We start from the raw sequence: 15,710 nt of genomic DNA on the forward strand, positions 1-15,710 counted from the left end.
GCCTGAATAGTTGAGGCTGAGGCAAAATTTCTTTTGCTGTTGAGATGTGGAATACCAGCTTCCTGACAAAGCCTGGTTCCACTCAATATCCTGGTGATAACCAGGAAAGAAACTCAGTTGTGTGAAAGCCCACGCACGAGTTGTCATATATAAATTCATAATAAAGCCTTGTTATCAGCATGGGAGACATTGAAATGTAAATTATATCAATTTCTTAAACTTTAGGCATAGGTTTTTCTTTGTTTATATTTTTTCTGATCTTTGCCTGTATTTTAGCATCACCCTTTAGCACCCATTATTCATTCACATCTGGACACATTGTGCATGCACTGCTTATTTTTTAATGCATTGTGAGTTAATATTTTATTCTTTGAAACTTTAAAATGTTAAATCCCATTGTTCCACTATAACTATTCCTCTGCTACTTTTATAGACAGTTTCCTCTTTAGCTTAGCTGTAGTAGGTTTTCCTTTAAGTTGAACAAGAAAAAATACTGATGGAATCAAACTAACTGGCTAAAAAAGGTACTGCCATATAGCAAAGAAAACATTAATAGTTAATATGTATTAAGGTGTACTTCAAGCATTTACATAGTCAGATTTTAGACCCACCAAATTTTGACTGTTTATTCTGATTCCCTGAGACAGGTCAGGAATTTTGTCTGTCAGTTTCCAAATCTATCCCAAGGTCCAAGCTAGGCTGTTAGTGAGCAATCTCCCATTGATTTTCAGCTAAAGCTGGAAAACTATGAAGAGTGCAGCACAAGGCCTTAGGTTAAAAAAAAAAAACCCTCACATCTACCATTTTTCACTTAAATATGTATTTGAAGTTAAAACTTATTGTGTAGACTCCAGTTTAGGAAAGTATCTCTGTTCAGAATAACATTTGACTCTCTGTAAAGACTCATAGAGCAATGATTTAACAATTAATCCTTATATTAAAAGTATCTACTTCATTTTGCTTATCAGACTTGACAAACCATAATTTTTCAAACCACTGGTAGCATTCTACACCCAAAGGAAAGCATCTACATATGTCTTTCCTTGGGAATAATATTTGAAGTTAGGATGTATAATTTAGTCTAGGCAATAGCTTCCTCTTTGACACAAATTGATTGCCTCTGGCAGGGAAAAGCCAGACTTCAAATGAGTAAATACATAATAAAAGCAGTTGATTGAAATACTGGTGAATTTTCTATAACATCTATACTGCAGTCTTTTAAACAGACCATATAGTTTTGGGATTTTTCTTAAACAAAGAGACAGCCCTGGGACTGAAGCCTACAGCTGTGTACACCAGCTCTTGTACCAACCCTCCAGGTCCCTACCAGTGTATTTATACACTTGCTGTTGGGGTTGCTTCCAGGCACCAAAGTACATCCCCTCCCTCCAGACACAATTTTTTTTTTTTCCCAAAACACACCAGGCAATAATTTAATGCTCACCTCCCCACCTCTGTGTTTGGCCCATGACAGGGCTGTTTTCAGTGCCAGCTACACGAAAGAGCATCATTTTCCAAATACCCACACAAGACTGGGGCAGAATCTCTTCTGGCTCCTGTTGTACATCTTGTCTGAGGACCAATGAGCAAAACAGGAGAGACAAAAACACTGTCTCAGACTCAGAGGAGGATTTTACTTCTTTTGCGTTGCACAAGCTAAATCCAGCAAGGAAGCCATGTCAACATTGGAATAAAGTGGTGACAGGAATGCTATAGAAGTATGTTGAAAATTAGAAAAATTGCAGATTTTGCAGCATCTGACAGTCCAACTCTCTTAGCAGACAGTCAGACTGTTTGAAGTTACTAACTACAGTTGTATCAGCAGCAGGGAGGCAAACACCTGCTTGGTTCTTCATAAATCTGGTCAGTGACTTCACTTACTTATTTGAAAGCAAATACAGAAGGTCAGACTTAGTATGAGTACACATTAATGCAAATTTTCATTGTTTTACTTACTAATTGCAAGAATCTCACCCAGACAAGAAATTAATGAAGAATTTAACCTGGAGAAGCTGGAGAAAAAGTACATCATGTCTATTTAGCATTTTATTCAACTTTTCATCTGTTCTTGTCATCAGAACAAGCCTGTTGGCAAAATATTGTGGCGTTTTTTAATATGCCTAGCAAGCAGTACTATTATGAGCAAAAAAGTGTATACCAGTATGTTAAAAGCTGATATGTTGGCATGCATTCCTGGAGATACCTTTTTTTTCCCTTCTTTAATGTTTGTTCTTACAAATGTTGATTTAAAATGCCTGCAAGTCTAATCTAATAATAGGAGAGATTCAACTGTTCTCATAAGGGATTTCAAATACTACTAGGGCCAGAAATTGTAGTAAAAAAAAAAAATTCACACACACAGGAAAATAAAGAGAACAAGAGCAGTATTTACAGCCTCTTCTTACTGTTTGCAGAAATATTTTTGGTACATCGATATGCAATCCAAACTTGCTTTCATAAGTCATTACAAATGATGTATAGAGGGTTCCAAGAGAATTTCTCGTTCATCAGGCAGGTCAGGATGGCCGAGCGGTCTAAGGCGCTGCGTTCAGGTCGCAGTCTCCCCTGGAGGCGTGGGTTCAAATCCCACTCCTGACAGCTTCTTTATGATGCTGAGCTGAGCGGTGCAGTTGCCACACCTGAAGGACAGGATGCCATCCAGAGGCAAGCTCAAGAAGTGGATCCATGAGAATTTCATGAGGTTTAACAAGACCAAGTTCTGGTGCTGCACCTGGGTCAGGGCAAACCCCTTCCTCAACACAGGCTGGGGGATGAACAGATCCAGAGCAGCTCTGCAAGAAGGACATGGGGGTGCCGGTAGATGAGAGGCTGGAAATGACCCAGCAATGTGCACTCAGCCCAGAAAGCCAAAGTGGCCAGCAGGGACAGGGAGGGGGTTCTGCCCCTCCACTCTGGTGAGACCCCACCTGGAACCCTGCATCCATCTCTGGAGTTCCCCTTAGGAAGGACACTGACCTGCTGGAGCAAGTCCAGAGGAGGCCACCAAGTTGAACAGAGGGATGGAGCAGCTCTCCAATAAGAAAAGGCTGAGAGAATTAAGATTATTCAGCCTGGAAAAGAGAAGGCTTTGGAGTGACAGTATTGTGTGCTTCCAGAACCTGAAGACATGAAAGATAGAGCAAGATTATTTTTACAACGACATGTAGTGACAGGACAAGGGAGAATGAGCTCAAACTGAAACAGAGTAGGTTTAAGTTAGATATTAGGAAAAAAAATCTTTACTGTGAAAGTGGTGAGACAGTGGGACAGGTTGAACAGGGTAGTTGTGGATGCCCTATTCCTTGAGGTGTTACAATCCAGGCTGGATGGGCTCTGTGCAGCCTGGTTTAGTTGAAGGTGTCCCTGCCCATGGCAGGGGAGTTGGAACAAAATAATTTTAAAGGTCCTCTTCCAACCCAAATCATTCTATGATTCTATGATCCTTTGTGTCTGTGAATAAAGAAATATAAGTAGAGAAATATAACAATATAGGAAATTTTGGTACTTTTCTGCATTATTATAATGAGGCATTTTAAGGGCTATCAGACTGTGCAGAAAGATTGTAGAAGCTCTATCACTTCCTATTACAATTGCATAGAGATTAATAAGCCTGTAGTCATGATTATGCTATATGGAATAAATGACGAATATTTAATTTCTTCCTCAGCCTGATGGAAGAATAAGACTGAATAATGAAAAATTTGTATATTTTTCATACAAAATGGCTTTCTGATAAAGCTGTAGCAATACAAATGCAGAAAACTTGGGTATCACTCAGATTCTGCAAAGAGGAATGTAAATTGGGCAGGTTTTTGCAGATGAAATTGCCATGTATTATGGTAATGACAACACTATAAGGTGCCCTATGGGTTTCTCTTCAGTCTGGCACAATCATTCCCTCTGAATAGGCTCCTGAATGCTATTCCTGGAATAACTCTAAACCTGAAAGGTCCCATCCTCTTTTGCCTTTTAATTCCATCTCATGTCCCCAGAGTTTCCAATTGCAACCCAGACTGGGACACCATTCTTCATGGCACCTGACCCACAGTTCCTGCATGTGTTCCACACATTCACTATCATTTGGCTGGTCTAGTTATGCCATGATATCCCACCACCAAAATAACAGGCACCACCTGATTGATACGCAGTGCTATTATCCATCAGCATCTCAAAACAGAAGAGGATAAAAATCTGGTCCAGAGGGCTGAGACCAGCAGTCTTGCTTATGGTTCTTCCAGTGCATCTTCGCCTCATGCAGGGATAATCTTTGAGGCTTTGAAATGTAAATCAAGCTACATTAGAACAAGCTCTTTGCAATATTTCTACCTCCATCACAGATTTCTTTTTTTCCAGTTTGATTTCTAAGGCCTTGAAATGTATGGTAATTGGGAGACTTGGTCTGCTTACTTGTGCAGAGCTTGGGAGGCAGGAGGAGGCAAGCAGGAACCTTGGTGTGATGAGAGAGCCCGGGCACAGGGGCAGGGCTATATTTTATTATAAAACAAAAGATTTCCATCTTGGGCAATCACAAGATTTCCATTCAGAGAATGATGGGATGATGGAATGATGGAATGATGGAATGATGGAATGATGGAATGATGGAATGATGGAATGATGGAATGATGTCCATCTGTGATGGAGGATGATGTCATCTAACCTCACAACCCAAGTAGCAGGATTGTCCTTAGCTCACCCATTCCATGGATGCAGGCAGCTTTCATGACACCTCACTGATTTAGAAGTATCTAAACAAGTTTTAAACAAACCCATTTAAATTGCATCAATAAAAAAATCAGGGCTACTTTTCTCCTTTATGTTTTCATGCATTCCTTTGTGGAATTAAGGTGCTCAAGAAAAGTGATTACTGCACACTTAATTTGACAATTTTTATGAATCAGGGGGATTGGTTTGGTGGTTTTTAAGTAACATTTCATAGATCAAAAATTCAAGAAGCCTGGCATACTCTGTAACTTGTACTTCAAAGTTTCACTGCTTTAGGGAGATTTGAAGCCAGGAAGTAGAAAGCCAAGTTTAATCATATGTTCTTTGGTACTTTCAACTGATCCGTGATGCCACTTGGGATGTATACACTGATTACTCTCAAAGTCCTGTTTTCTGAGCAGCCCTATATGAAATTCAAAATAATCAGTGTTCATATTAAATTATTTCAGAACTGGAGAGGCTGTAAGTTGTTTTATGAAGTACCAGGTTTTCTTCTTTTTGTCATCACCTGTTTTAACATTCTTTTAGTATTATTTTTCTGCTTTATTATTTCTCTTACTGCAGGGAAACATGCTCTCCTGTGATTTTTCTTTCAGCCTTCTCAAAGAGGAATCATGCAATGTGCCTGGCTCTTCCCTCCAGCTACTCCCTGAAGTATTCATATTTTAACTTGTGTACACATTCATTCCTCTATTTTGCCACATACTTTTCTGTAGCTGTATGACCTTCAGCCCAGGCTTTCAACAGGGGTATCTTGCTCTACCTGAAATATCTGACAAGGATTAATGTGGAGGAAGAGACCTAAATGAGATTGAGTGGGTTCAAAAACTGTTACTTCAAACGAGATCAGTGACAGTAAGTAATTTCTACTTTGTGCAAAAGGCGATCGAAGACAGATTAGGCTACACCATAACTCAGTGTTTTTCTGCGTGTGAGAAGCACAAGCAAGCATGCCTTCTGCAGCCTGATCACAGAATAAAAGCATTATGGGCTGCAACACTGGGATTGTGTGCTCAAACTATTAAAGAGCTCCCTCCTTCACCTTGAAACTCTTGAGTAATGGCTTAATTACAAAAAAACCTTCTAAAGGGAAACCTGATAACTGAGATTTCTATTATCTAATAGAACAAGAACCAATGAAGGGAAGGCTTATTACTATGTTTTTATCCTGTTATTAGGAGTATGGTAGAATTGTCAATAGTGATCCAGATTAAGCAGAAGTATTTGCTTAACATTTCTAGTTGTTATTTGATACAATATAGACAATTGATTCCTCACCTCTGATGACAATAATACTATCATTATACTATTATAATACATTGAAACAGGAAATACTAGACCATTTTAAGTAGTAGACACCAAGAATTTGCATTTAAGAGCTTTAAAAATGCTTAAGAACTATATAAGCAATTTATTTTGACTTCAAATATACTTTAGAAACTTTTAAGATTACATTGTTTTGAAATTTCAAACAAGTAAACTGAACAACAATCTGTTCCAGGCTTGTCAATCTGACACTGATCTGAATCACATAAAGAGCATATTAGTCTGATAATAAAAAACTGGAAGAGTAGAACAAATAACAAAAAAAAATCCAGAAAATAGGTATTTTATAAGTTTAATATAAACAAATGAAACTGATGGAATATGCCTGCAACTTTGTAAGGCATTTTAATAGGTGCAAAATGATGTCTTGATAAGTAGAACAAGATTGGAGGTACAAAATCTAGAGGAAATACCATAACCACACTTGCACAACAGAGAACGTGAGCTGCAGATGTGTCCTGAAATGAGCCTACAAGTATGACTGATATGCAGATAGAAAAAAAAAATGATTAATGCAGTCTTCCAATGTTTAAACAACAAAATACATTGTTGGAGTTTCTGAACTTATTACTGTGGTAACTTGCTACTGAAACACCACCATCTGAAGAACAACGTTGACAACAGATGAAAGCACTGGAGAAGAATACGGGAATAAATAAGGATAGAGAAAGAATGTTTTAAGGAAATGTGTCTTTCATTCAATTGAGAAGTATGTCTTCAGCTTGATTTTCATATCAAAACCTGATGGCTCATATATTTCACCTTAGGAGAAAAGATAATAATGATCGATAGGGGTGAGCTAGTTGGAAGTTTTGGTGAATTTTCTATCACCAGAATATTTGTTTTTCAAGGCTGGAAGCAACATTGTAAAGCAATATTGTAAAGTTTGATGCTTGCTGCCTACAAAAGCTGCGGTCCCCAGCCATATTAAGCTTTGGAGAACAAGTATTTTGAGTGACTACAGAGAGGCAGGAATATTCACTATCTTAAAGCAAATACAACTTGGTTACTGGTGACAGAGGTCACTGGTTTTCTGCAGAGATTCTGTCTCCATCACAACTCCTATGTATCTATTTCTTTCACATATTTATTTAAATAAATTTATTTATTTATCTATTTAAAAATAATAAAGCTTCGTAGAGCCATGCTGGCAGGGATATCTCCTATTACTCTATACACATCCCTGGATTTCCCTAGATAGTCATTAATCCAAATCTACATGGAATTGCTTAGTCTAAAACACACTGCAGGCAATGAATGAGTTAATTTCAAACCTCTGTGAAATAATGGCCATAACCACAATAAAAATACATTAAAGTGTATTAATGGAATAAATTGCAAACCCTTTTACACTTCTAGCATATTTTAAATTATATTTTCAAGGGTACTGAGGGAGTGGGTTTATTTAGAAAAAACAGACAAACATACTTCAGCATTTTCAGTTTCCTTTGTGAGTCTTAAATACATTGTTCTTGATGCAGATAAGTGAAAGAAGTAAATGTAAATTTCTACCTGCATGCTACCAAACCACATTTGAAATCATGGCCCCAAAGCTCTTGATGAGATAAAAAAGAACCACAATTTATTAACAGGAACATATACACCATGTTATGTAAGAAATTTAAAGAGACAGGAATGATAAAAGATAATTTTTTTTAGAACTTAAACTCTTACTGTGTTTTGGAGAGTTCAGGAGAAACTTCATTTTGGTAAAAGATAAGCAGTGATGTTACTTTGAGTGTTCTTTGTTTAGTCAGGTATACAACCTAACCACGCCTTTGAATTAATTTGCAACCCTTTCTCATTAGTCCCATCTCCTTTCAAAGGCACAATGGTCATTTCAGCTTTTAGATTCAAATTGCCAATATACTGAAGGATTACAGTCATGTTCTAAGAGGTAGTACTAAGAGGGATGTGAGTATCTCAAACATGGCCCATGCTTGGACTCATCACATGAATATTGCAGGCGCACATTATTCTGCTCAAGGAAACAGAAAATGTAATTGCTAATTGTTCATAAAAGGTTTATTTAACTGGAATTTACATTTCTTTAAGTGACATTCCCAGACAGAGAATGTCTAAGCTTTCATTAAAGCACATTTTATTAACAATTAGTTAGTCCACATTAATTAATTTGTCAAAGACAATTTCTTTCCCTTCATTCTATCCTTTTAGTATAATAGCTTGTCTATATAAACTTGGTTTTTTGTCTACTGTACTGAAAAATGGCTCTTTGGAGACAGGCAATGAATATTTTTTTTAGAAAATCCAGAGTATATTCACTAATGCCAAGCCAGCCTTGTTAATACCAGACTGAATGGAGAAATCTCTCATGAGGAAATTGATTACCCTGATTTTAGAGTCTGTGTGTCCTCAAATTAAAATGCCTGAAACATGGCCATGCTGCTCACTATGCACACACCCTTGCTGCAGTAGGCACTTCTGCAGCAAACATAAATCAGAGAAAATGAGATCCCATACTGAACCCTTTCGCATCACAGCATGACATGCAAAGCCAGGAAGAGGCAAGGAGAGTTATTCTGGTAAAAAAATATTGCAAATAATTTTCACAGCAAAGTCCAAGGTTCCCTGACAACAAGACATCTTCATGTACTTAACTCATTCCTGTGAATTGACATATTTCCTTTTTTTAGGATGGCAAAGAGCAATGCAGGATTCCTAATATCCATTTTGAATAAACTGTTTTTCAACCACAGACAGATGGGTTATTAAGCCAAGTATTGTTTCTTATAACTAACAAGAAATAAAGTAGAATAGACAGTCCAGAAACACTGAACACTGAAGGCCTGAGCCTTTCTAGCTCTGCTAGAAACTCCGGAAGACTTCTATTTTATTGAGAATATACAGGATTATAAACAAGCTCCCTTTTTGCCTGTACTTGCCAGGTGAAACTTCACAGAGTGCTAACAGGCAAGAGTTGAAGCCTTTGGCATGTGGGAGCAAAAGCACTGCTGGCCCTGCCCTGTTTGCCCCTCCCGCCCCATGAGCTACATTAGCACAAGTGGGATATGCACTGGAAACATACAGGTGGTCTTCTAGTCCTTCCTGCTCCTTCCCTGCAGCTGCACAGGCAGCAAGGTCTTCTTTGCAAGGAAGCAAAAATCTGGAGAAGTTTGCCGGCATGGCAGTGACATAACTGGTCCTCACTTCAGAATTATATCATCTATAGGGGAACACAGTATTCCTCAGTTCTCATGACTAGCTTTTTGTTTACAATATCTTTCCAAGGGAATCCTAAGAAAAATTCCTAGTTTTTTAACAAACAAAGTTGGGCTGAGAAGTGCAGAATTTGGTTAGGATAACTGGAAATGAGGTAAATCTGTGGAAATTGCTTTTAAATTATCATTTAGCATGATGCAAGATAGGCTTTTTCTCCTTCTTTCTCTTTTCCCACTTATTTTTTGGACACTTGATAATTACTTAAGCGAGGGAATACAAAATACCAGTTTGTGGTTTTCAGTCTGCCAACATAATAAATATTCAGAGTTTTATTTTTAATCTTTAACAATAGAAAAACAGATGGTGTGAGTAATTTTGTAGTGTCCTGTGCACTTTCAGCATTCCCAAAATGCTATGGACACTCATGGTATTAACACAGCCTCACAACGAGGGGAAGGGGGCCATCACGGCAGCTGGGCTGGTGTTTTTGTTACAGTGTAGTGGCCATTTGTGCATGCTCAGAAACAGATAGAGGAAAACACCCATGTGTGTAGGTTGGAAGACACACCTGAGGACATCTTCTCCATCCCCCTGCTCAAAGCAGGACCTGTTAAAGCTGGTTGACCAGGGGCACATACAACCAGGTCCTGAACTTCTCCAAGGATGGAAATCTCACTGACTGTGGCAGCACTATCCCTCAGTGCTTGTCCACCTTCACAGTGAAAATATTTCTTGGTGACTGATGGGAATTTCCCTTAATACAGGAATACCCACATCTCCTTCTCAGTATTGACTCTCACAGATATTTTGGGTCATCTCTGGGGAGCCTGTGACACCTAGAGACCTGACACTTCTTGTAGTCCAGTAGGAAAATGTGAGAGATATAGCACAGCTAGGAAAACATCTGCTTGAGTCAAGTCTATTCCCCTTCCTGGGAAGTGTTGAGCCAATCTTCTGTAACTCACCTCTCCTAGTTTTGGTGTTTTGTTGCAGGGGATTTTTGTTGCATTTTTTTTTCTGGTATCCAACTCCTCATACTTTCTAGGCCTAGTTATTCCCCTCGCTTATCAATGGTTTTGTTTCATTTGAAGTTGAAAACGACTCAAAAGCCTGAAGTAAGTTTGCTCCTTTTGGACACAAGTAAAACAGGGTCAATTCTTGATTCTGACTGAATGTCAGTACAGCTTCTGTGCTTACATATAACTCCTTATTTCATGGAACTTTGTGCTTTGTGCAAAAGACAACATTAGATCAATCAAATGGAAGTTCACCTAACAAGTTTAAAGTTGTTTGTTGTCTTCCTTAGTGCACCTAGAATGCAGAGGCCTGTGGGCTTAAAAATAATGAGAGGAAATATTATAACAGCCAACATGAACTGAAATTACAGCCTGACCAAGGGATTTCTTTTTTTCTATACACAATTCATTTCATAATTGTTTTCCTTACAAATGGGATGTGAACTTGGCCTTTATCAACCACAGACTGTATTTCTTGTGCCTTCTCTTGGAAAGTGCAAAATATGTTGTTCCAAGTTGGCAAATTTAAGTATAAATTTATTTTGAGAGGACATAGGTCTTATACTTTGGGTCTTGATTTTATTTTCTTGCCTGTAACTAAACAACTTTCTTTTGTTTTTGGTATAACTGCTGTCTTATATATCAGTAATCTTAAATGATCAGGCTTGCTGGGGTTTTTTCAAAACACTTAAGGATAGAAGTAGATATGTAGCATATTTCCTGCTCTGGTGATTTCCATTTAAAAAGACACATTGCCTGTAAAGCGACATAAATTTTCATTCAAAATCCACTTTAGTAAAGGTATATACTTTGAATTCTTTTAACTCATGAGTACAAACAATTCATCCTTATACTTTTACATGGCATTTCTGCCACTCATTTCCTGTGTTTTTATTCCATAATAGTTTTTGTTGTCCCTGTTGTTTCCCCCTAGCAATTTATTTTGTTTATCCTTAAGTGCATCCAAATATCTGATCATAAAACTCAAATAGCAGCTCTGCCAATTAGCAGGAAACAACTTTGATGTGCCTCATCAGAGATGAAACAAAAACAAATGTGGGTACTTACAAGAAAAGGTATCAAGTAGAAAGTCAAACAGCCAAGAAAAGAATCTTTTGGTCATGAAATGACAAATTCAGAGGAATGAAGAAATCACATCCTATGAAGGCAACATAAAATAAAATAAACATATATAATAAAATGGAGCAAGGTTTATAGGAAAAAAAAAGTAATCAGTTTTTAATTCAGGAAAGTTTTTTCTAAAGGATATTTACATAGGGGCTGATGTATAATACTAAATAGTAAGATTGTCAGTGGAAATGAACATCTGGCAATCTATGCTCAGTATATGTCAAAATAAATTAGTTGGAAAGTATGATTTGGAAAGAAAAATTAGATTGTTAACAAAATTAATCAACAAAACAATGATTAATAATAAAAATATTTAATTTCTTTTTTTTTCCTTTTCTATCCTTTGATAATGTTTCAAAGTAAGTAAATTAAAAATATATTTATTGAATATTGTATGAAAGTAAAATAATCTCTCAATAATTTCTTATCACCAATTTGCAATAGGCAGGGTGTCATCTCAAAGCCATTCTAGGCTATTTCTCTGTGGATTTTAATAGTGATGGAATTCCTAAGTTCCCTTGAACAGACATTCCCAGCCTGGGGCACATGTCACCAGTAAGGAGCTAGTTCGATTTCGTAATCCCAATCCTCCTGACACAGGTAATATAATAGCAATAAAACACAAGATTTCCCGTCCAAGTGTGCTTTGTTGAGTCTTTGTTCCATCTCCACTAAAATTAATATATGGCAAATTCCAGGAATGAAACCAAGGTTAAAAAGTAAGACGTGAAATGATATAAAAATGGATAGAAAAATTGGACACTAATTCAGAGAACGAAGGGGAAGAGAGAAAAAAAGGTCCTCCAGATAATCTTTCCTTTCCATGTTAAGGCAAGAAGGACCCTTCCTGACCACAGATTTTTCACGTATTCCTAGCACAACACATCAAAATTTACTGGAAAAGCACATTCTATTTAGTGCATTGACACATCTTGACAAAGGTCAGAAATATTAATCCTTCTTCATTTGTAACAGTAAATTAATTGTCCACATGTTCATTAAACTCCACATGAAATTTATCTGATATTGAAAACTGAACAGTTCTGGTTGCAGTTTTTGGCTGAGATTTCCCAGATGCCATAAGCAGAGTCCATGAATTTTGTCTGAATGCTTGGCAAATACAGGAATCAAATGGGTGGAAAGGCTTCTTTTGGCCCTGTCACAGCTGCTGACTTGACAGATGGAAATACTTTGTTTTGAGAGGAGCCTTGTGACATATTCAGTTTTGACAACTGCCAGAGGAAAAACTGAGTGATCTGACCCAGGCTGTCAACTTCCAGCTTTTTATTGACACTGTTGGGTGAAAAATGGGACATGTGAGCAAAGTACAGACATGCTGGGAGATTCGAGGTAGACCAATTAGTAATATTATCTGAATTTTTTATAGAATGTTTAAAAATATTTTATAGAATGTTTAAAAATATTTTTTTTTCTCATTGGACACCTCAAATCCTCACTTCCCAAGCTGTCAATTCGTCAATTTGTACTTTGGGATCACAGTGACAATTCACAGCTTTTGGGCAGAGACTAGTTTTTTCATGTTGATATAAACTGGGAATCATTTCTTTGATGTCAACAGAATGACAGCAAGACAACACAAGTACTGGAACCAAGTGCTCTGTCTGCAATGACTTTGTGACTTGATGATGGCAACTAAATAAGACAAACTCAGATTCCCAAAAGTATTGTAATGAACAATAGACAAATTAGTTAAAAGCAGGTTCTAGAAACAGATTAACCAATTGTCTCCATCCATGTTTTATTGCATAGGGGATAAATATTTAAATGAAAGAAAAAATGTCTTTTAAAATGTGAATCCTTTTCTGCAGTTAAAGAAAATTCACATTACCCATCATAATGGAGAACATTACAAATTCCAACCACTTGATATTTATGTCCTCTGTTTTTGTGGCTTTTATGTCATTTCTTTCAAGTGTTTTATACACAATAATTGCTCTGCAGAGGTACCTAGACAAATTCTACAGAAGTGTCTGTGGCTCTCTCTTCCACCCCCTGCTCCCCCATCCCGACTCACACTCCTGCTCCCTCAGTTCACCCAGATGAGCTAACTTTCTCATACTGCTCAAGGGATTTGCTTAAGGATGCAAGAGCTTCTTGGAAGAGCACCCAGGGCTTCTTGGAAAGCTGCTGACTCCACTCTGAATCAGAAAAGAAGTGCTTACCTAGCTCCTCATGCTGGCTGAGATGAGGGTGGAAAATTTTGTCTATTAAGAGAAGATGGATAATCCTAAATTTCATGTACAATTTTCATCTTAGTGATTTGAGGAAAAGCCTTATTCCACATTTCCTCCAGAGCAAAAAAACTGAAATGAGTGTACTTTGTCCGTGTTCTCAACATAAATGTTAGAATGCAGCTATCTGTATTATTTGTCCTGTTTCCTATTCACCCAACTGCACTGTCTGTCATGCAATTTTACAGAACTAAACTAAGAGTTTAGTTTATGCAAGTTTATGCTTCATGTAAGGCTAAAAGTCCCCTGGATGTGTACAAACAGCAAAAGGGCAGCAACAGGTCATCTCACCTCCAGGTAGGTGGCTTTGGAGGTCTGTATCTTCCTACTTTTATGTTAGGAACACTTTCACAAGCAGTAAGAATAGTCCACAAATACTTATGCCTTTGTTTTTCAGTCTGTTCTTAAACTTCCAAATGATATGGGGGGGAGCAGGAATAACTAAGACACGTGGAACTGGTCTGAGAAGATGGGAATCCAGCATATTGAGCAGAGTTCTCAGCAGAGAAGTAATATAGGCAACCCTGCTTGAAGCTCTTCTTGGATTTTAAGGGGCACATTATACTAACATAATTATAATGGCCTGAGAGTAAGCAGCTGCAATAAATTTTGGCAAGGTAGTAAGGGGAAGACATCCATTCTAATATTTTAAAGCTCTCATTAATTATAGCTGACCAGTTTTGGGGGTAAATAGATATAACTTTAACTGCTGTCCCTGCTCTAGGTTTCATATGTATGTGTATAGGACAGACTACAGATGGAGAGGGTAGAAAGCAGAGTATTACTCTCAATGCCATGGTTTTCTGAGGGTGTGAGTGGTGAAATACAGCAGTAAGTAACACACTGAGAATCAGGGTGTCACTGTAAATCAAATCTCCAAGTATGGCCCATAACCAGTCAAGTGAGAAGAAGAGGCATCAGAAAACTAGGAAGCCTAGTTCAGGAGTTTCAGTCTAGGTTGAGAATTTGGGCAGAACCGTATGAAACTGACCTCAAGAGCTTCTCCTAGAGCTGCAGACAGCCAGATCCAATACTGTAAGGCTGCCAGCACTGCTCTAGGATGGTTCCATGTCCTGCTCACTTTCTACCATTGTATTCCATGAGGATTTTGTTTTTCATAAGTTTCCACTAAAACTAGCCATCAAAGACTGGTCTCCCCCCATAACCAAACCTTTTGCACAATCCTAGGAAGTCCATAAATTCCCAAAAGCTCCAGATTCTCTGCAAGCATGCCATGGGTCTGGTCCAGGGAAGCATCACTGACCATCACATGTGTGGAAGAGCTAGGCTGTACATTCCCAGGAAATGGGACCCCACAGTACCTGTGCAAAGGCAATTCACTGCTGGTCCCCTGAGGCAGAGGTGGGCATGCCTGGGGTTCTGTATTTCAGTGAAACCAAGCCTATAGGAAACACCCATTATAAATTAGCCATGTTAATGTTAATGTTAATGTCATGGAATAAAATACATGTAAAGTACGCAAGAGACATAAAAGAAATCTTCCAGAAAAAAAATTCTCACTAAAGCAAGTCAGATTCCTTATATGAGGTCTTTACAGCTCTCACACAAACAGCAGCTTCTTTGTTCTCCTGTGTTTTACTGACTTATTGCTGGAATGTACCAGAGTGTTTTAAAATCTCATTCTATTGTCAATACGTGATAATCTCACACCATCAAGCACAGCTACCTTTCACTATTTACCAGTGGTGGTGAATTTAACATGTTGACCTTCAGACAAAAACAGATCAGAATTTATGGTCAGTGATGAAATTGACAGTAATCAATATAAGATTTAAAAGCAAATTAATTGGAGAAATAGGTATAATTACTGATAAATGCATAGATCACTTAAATTGTTTCAGTCAGTTATTTTATTGGTTTTAAAAGACAGAGGAAAAGAAGTCAAAGAGAGGAAAAATGAGGTTGCAGCATTAATAGCAAGCCAAATGCAGCTGGACTTATAAACAAAGCTGCCAAAAGCACTGGAGGCCCCTGTTTTAATTGCATGAATATCCAAACAGTCATGTTTGGCATAAAGCATTCAAGGAGTATCCTCAAAAGTCCACTTTTGGAGAAGAGGCAG

General features: G+C 37.8%; 1 non-coding gene across 1 annotated transcript; it reads left to right on the forward strand.

Annotated features, from left to right (window-relative positions):
* Positions 1 to 2,515: 2,515 nt before the first annotated feature.
* TRNAL-CAG (transfer RNA leucine (anticodon CAG)) lies at positions 2,516 to 2,598 on the forward strand. The gene has a single exon. It is a non-coding gene; the product is annotated as a tRNA-Leu (tRNA).
* The last annotated feature ends 13,112 nt before the right edge of the window (positions 2,599 to 15,710 follow it).

This window comes from Pseudopodoces humilis, chromosome 1 (assembly GCF_049639895.1).
Source record: "Pseudopodoces humilis isolate 2021_Gansu_Grassland_sample_001 chromosome 1, ASM4963989v1, whole genome shotgun sequence".
NCBI classification, from domain to species: Eukaryota; Metazoa; Chordata; class Aves; order Passeriformes; family Paridae; genus Pseudopodoces; species Pseudopodoces humilis.